Below are 5,951 nucleotides of genomic sequence, written 5' to 3' on the forward strand. Positions count from 1 at the left end.
ACCAAGCATCATATGAAACTCCACAAACTCTCGTGACAAACTACAAAGTGACAATCTCTCTCGTGTGTTCGTCTCAGCTTTTTATCCCACCATGTTTTGCCTTTCGTTGTGGTCCAAGTGATGAAGATTTTATCTTATGATAAGAACTGAGATACACTCATGGGAGCCAAATGAGCAATTGTGCGCACCCTGCTAAGAGTCTGACAGGATGAACAAATGCGTAAATATCTGCCTTCCACTGTCATTGGAGATGGAAAAAAAATCAGTGGAAGAGACATTTCAGAGCCTTCCAAGTGGATTGCTGCCACCCTTGGGCGCCAGCAGCCAGCAGCCCACACAAAAAAAGCTTCGCGGATATATTATTTCTCCATGTAACACTTATTACAGGTACTAATTATTTCACTATAGATCTTCCCATTGAAAGAAGTTGTAATTCATCCATATCTTAGGAGAAGATTTGTAAAAATAAGTTATTAAAAAAAAAGAATTAGACTGAAAGTTTGTAATTTGCATGCAAATTAGTTGCATGATATTTTTAAAAAAATCTTTGGATGTTTATCAGAACTTTATGTAGTAAGTTTAATGCGACATATCAGTTGATCAATTGATCGAATTCTTGATCATTTGATTAAAAAGATTCTACAATCCCTTGAATCGGTAGAAATTTTTACTCTTTCTATATTTATTACTGTAATAATTTTATTGTGTTTTCTAATTTCTCCACTTCCTCACTTCTATACTAGGCTGTCTATTTTATTTCACTGCAGAGTCCAACAAATCTTCGCTTCTGCACTTCAAACTTTATGTGGGTAGGGATTAAACAACCAATTTATTTGAAGTTCTAATTAGAACTACAAATGTTTTGACCTAATCTCTCTTTTCAGTGGAACTTTTGGCTACTATGGGGATAGGTTTGATTGTAGAATAGGCTCTGCTTAAAGATGAGTGTTTTTTTCCCTATTTCACTGGTTTTTTTCCTTTGACACCTCTTCTATCTTCGAGCCCATGAACATTTCGGTTTCTGTTCTTTTAAATGTGAAACATGAATACGATGGATTTTGCAAGTAATTAAAAGTTTGAGATGATCATTTTCTGTATTTAAATGAACAAAGAAAGTTTGCAGCTCTCTTCATGGTGAAAACCTGACCTTTAATGTGTCCTAACAGCTTGTAAGCATGATTAGCTATAAAAAGCTTTTCTTTTCTTATTTTTATTTTAATGTTCAGTCAATCATGAACAGCGTATTCTAAGTACCTACTGTGCAACCCTGTTTCATTTTCCACTTCCATGATTTTTTTTGGTGAAAACGCGTTTTAATCTTAAGTTTTGTCTAGACCATCTTTTAATTCACTGAGTGCTCTAAAAGTGCGCGTATGCTTATATTCAAGCGGCCTACAATTTTGTTTCCACTAATGTTAATGGAAACAAAACTGTCGGCCGTCTAAATTTTACGCACAGTTTGACACTTACCAGAATACAGATTTGTTTTTTGATTGCACTTGAGTTGATTTCACTGTATGATGAAAGTTAGGCACGCGATGATCTCTAAGAGAATATTAACCCCAGCAATAATAGGTAATTGGTTGAAGCTTAGATCATCTTTCTGATAAGAAGCTCGCAATTTAGGGATGTTTTGTAGACTCTTGTTTAAAAGCGTAGGTATATTGTATTGCAGGTGGTGGCAGAATTTTCTGATCCCTTTTGTAATGTATTCGGCATGGATTTCAACATTCGAAACAGGATTCCTACAACAACTCAGTCCTCATTCTCTTTCAATTCTGGACAACATTCTCAATGCCTTCTTCGCCATTGATATTGCTTGACATTTGTGGTCGCTTACAGAGACAAAAGGACTTATTTGTTAGAAGACGATCCCAAAAAAATTGCCATAAAACCCAACACTTTTCTCTAGTAACAGTCTAATGCAGGTATTTGTCGAGATGGTTTATCTTTGATGTTTCATCAACCATACCTTTTCAGGCATTTGTCTTACTCTTTACAGGGGACTCTGGGTCAGGTTTACTTTATAATTTACTTCGTCTACTCAGGCTCTGGCGACTGCGAAAAGTCAGTGCTCTCTTTGCCAGGTATAGCAACGTTACTCACAAAGTGGAAAACTTCAAGTGTAGAGATTTATTAGGGAAAAAACTCTAAAACAATTAGCCAATCAATGATGATTTTGATCGCCTGTCTGCCGCAGACTTGAAAAGGACATACGAGTAAATTATTTCTGGCTTCGATGTGCTAAGCTTATTTGCGTAAGCCACTACGTCCATGAATAGTGTTTATTTAATTTATGCCTTAATCGATTTGGAACTTGTTTGTAATGAATGTAACATTTGGCATGAAGGAATTATAGATTGGTTGGTGTTAAAGGCATAGCAAAACTGATGATGAGATTTATTTTTTAATGTTTTTCCTCAGACAACATTTTTTTCAGTACACACAGCCGGGTGTTTCTTTTATCTGCTTGCGTCACGTTACAAGGATCCTGGGAAAACATGGATTGGTAGTTCCATTAATCCCGATTTTAGAGAAATCAGTATTTGGGAGCGTTACGTCGCTGCAATTTACTGGTCTATCACTACTCTGTCCAGCGTTGGTTATGGAGACATTCATCCGCAGAACACCGAAGAAATGATTTTTGACATAGTTTACATGATGCTTAATTTGGGTCTGAGTGCTTATGTGATTGGCAACATGACAAGCCTCGTTGTGGAAGGTTCGGCCAGGACAAGAAGATTTGTTATGGCAAATCTATCTCAGATTCCACCTTAATTCAGCTCTTCTTTAAACCAGCATAACTCAAACGTTCAGCACAAGTAGAAAATACCGTGTGTATTGCTGAATATTGCAGACTACATACGTGAAATAGCGAATATATCGTTTTCTAGAGTGCAACTTATTTACAAATGTAACTGTATAAATAGCGCCTGTTCAAATTCTTGCATGTGGTATTACTTGTCAACACAGGAGACGTTGAAGTATTATACCTAGACTTGGAAAAATCTGTAAAGCTACTTTCTAGCTTGAAATATATAGTTGTACAGTATTCCTCGTAAATTTGTGAATACATTGTATTTAGCTAGAGCACGCTATGTTTCTTAAGCCTTAGTAATTGTCTGTACAGCTTATACATATATGTATGTTTTCTTGATAAGCTTTGTGAGATCCAACTTCGTGGTTGTATCAGAATAAATCTCCATTATCGTCCAGTGAATCATGGTTCCAAGATTCAGTCAAGAAGAAGTGGAAAACTGGTTGGATAAATTGCTAATGTCTCCTTTCAAATCAAATTTTCTTATCCGCTTCAATATAAACTTTTCGATTTTTAAGTAGAATAATACTATATTGCAGTATGTTTTTTTATATTTTTTCTCAGCTTCAATTTGATAGAATAGACTTATTCAATATCATTATCAATCACTAGCATTTTGCTTTTCAACACACGGTTATAATTAGTTTGAAAAAATACAATTCAGCAATTCAAATGAAAAAACAGATTTGGTTCCAACCTTTGAGATCAAAATGAGTTCTGAAGTATTGACACTGTAAAGGATGGAGGGTCTAGAATAGAAAGTCCAAAGTCCAACTCTATGGTCTTAACCTTTTACAGCTATTCCAAAGCATAAAATAGAAGCAATATAAAAAGAAGAAACATCTTAAGCTTTCACAGCTAATCCATAGCATAAAATAGAAGCAATATAAAATGAAGAAACATCACATATTTAGACACAAGGTACAAGGGGTTATTTTTCCTAAAAGCCTTGAAAAGGACAAAGCCAGCCTTGAAAGATTCATCTTCATCATATTAGATCTCAATATTTATTAAATTTACTACTAGGGCTCTTACACATTTTTGGTTGTAGCTCAATATTACACTAATATAATGCACAAAACTCTGGAGCTTCTTTGCACCTTTGAAAACTCATCTTCCAAAACCTTGTCATAGTCCTCTACTCTTATGAAACACTTTGTTGTCCTTCCATTCTTGAACTCTATTTTGATATTCTTCACTTGTAGATCTTTGTATATACCTTTTCTTGTTTGGAACTCTCCTAAGCCATGTTTATATATCATCTTCAACTTTTCAATAGACTCTCAAGTTAGCGTTGAACCTAAACTATAGCTCTCATGTAAAGTGTAGTTGACCACCTATCAAACCTAAACACCTTTGAACATAAAATAATACCATGTAGTTCTCAAGACATGTTCAACAAGCCCCAATTTACCTCCGCATGCCTCCTCTTTTTGGCAAATGTTTCTCTTCTCTAGCACATTCTTTCTGAACAACACCTAGCCAACCAAATTGCATGTAATTACTCTATCTCTTAAAAAATTCCCATTCCCAAAAACTCCACTATGGAAATCTTGGATTCAAACTCCATGGGTCCAAACATACTCACATTCCAATTCATAGATCCCAACTCTTAGATATGGTAAAATGCATTACTTTGTGCCACCCCTCTTTATAACTTGAAGGTTGAGATAAACAACCATTAAAACCTTTTGGGAACTACTAAATAAGACTCCCTAGGTTATTTAAAAAGTGAACTTCTGAATTTTCTAGCTATCCTAATCGATACTAGTCAATTAACCGATTTTTTCTTCAATACTTTGGTTCGATGATCTCCTCATTAATCTCTACAATGTGTCAACATTTGGTAGTCTCTATAGGTCCTCTCAAATGCTATCTCAAGATAAATTTATTGATATACAAATGGATCATCGTGTTGCTTCAACATTTTCTAATTTGTATAGGTCCTCTCTAGAAGCTACCTCAATCTATGAATTTGATGATATGCTCACAAATCACAATATTGCCTCAATATAAAATAATATGTATAGGTCTCGTTTGGAATGCACATCAATTGAATATGTATTTCCTTATCAATCATCTCATGTTCATTGCATTACCTCAATAGTCAACAATAAATATATGTCCTCACTATAAGGTACCTCAAGATGAATTTGGTGGTTTGTTCTAAAACCATTGCATTACATCAAAATTACATAGTTTGTATAGGTCCTCATTTGAAGCTTCCTTAAGATGAATTTATCAATATGCTCACAAATTATTGTACCTACCTCAATATTTAGTAGTTTTTATACATCCTTAGTGGAAGCTATGTCAAGATAAAATTAGTGATCTATTTATGAGTAACTATACTACCTCAATAATCAATAATTTATTTAGGTTCTTTTCGAATTACCTAAATTTAATATGTAACTCCTTAGGTCAACCGACTTTCTCATGATCATTACATGTCACATCAGAGAATGGCATGTATAGGTCCTCCATGCAAGATACCTCAAGATGTCAATACAAGATGATATCACCTTCAAGAAATGGTGTAACATTTCCTTAGGCAATATCTTTAAATAAGTCATTCTAACATTGTTGCTACATCCCCTCTCTACTTACTTTGTTGCTTTTTGCAATTGATTTATCCTGTTCCATAATTGAATTACTATGGCTTTAGTTCTCTATATTATGTTAGTAACCTTTCTCCAATTTGATCTATCAAGCCTTCTATAATTCACCTTTATATGTTCTATCTTGGTTCTACTCTTCTATTTTCTTTTCCAACATTCACTTTCTCTATGATTCCTTAATTTGTATATAATATAGGGATGTATATCCCCACACTTTTCTCTCATATTCCCACTTCTGTGATTGTAAGAATATTGAAAATACCACTTTTCTTGAATTTCTTTGCTATTGTTACCTTGATTATTCTTACTCAAAATATATTTAAGACCCTCATACTTTGCTTGCATAATTGATTCAATAGGTTCCCAGATTCCTTGACTACTACTTCTCAATGGACTTTATCCTCGTACATATTCTCTCCATCATCTTGAAACCATTGTTCTTTTCAAACCAACCTATTTTTTTTCCCTCTGGGAAGCCAACACACCATCTTCAACTCTGAATTCTTCAACTAAAT

The 5,951-nt window shown here is 34.4% G+C and overlaps 1 pseudogene; it reads left to right on the forward strand.

The window, feature by feature from the left end:
• Positions 1–205: 205 nt before the first annotated feature.
• On the forward strand, positions 206–2,778 carry LOC149550457 (potassium channel KAT2-like; annotated as a pseudogene).
• Positions 2,779–5,951: the final 3,173 nt, after the last annotated feature.

Source organism: Cupressus sempervirens, chromosome 7 (assembly GCF_028749045.1).
Source record: "Cupressus sempervirens isolate cs-2001-9-10 chromosome 7, ASM2874904v1, whole genome shotgun sequence".
NCBI lineage: Eukaryota > Viridiplantae > Streptophyta > Pinopsida > Cupressales > Cupressaceae > Cupressus > Cupressus sempervirens.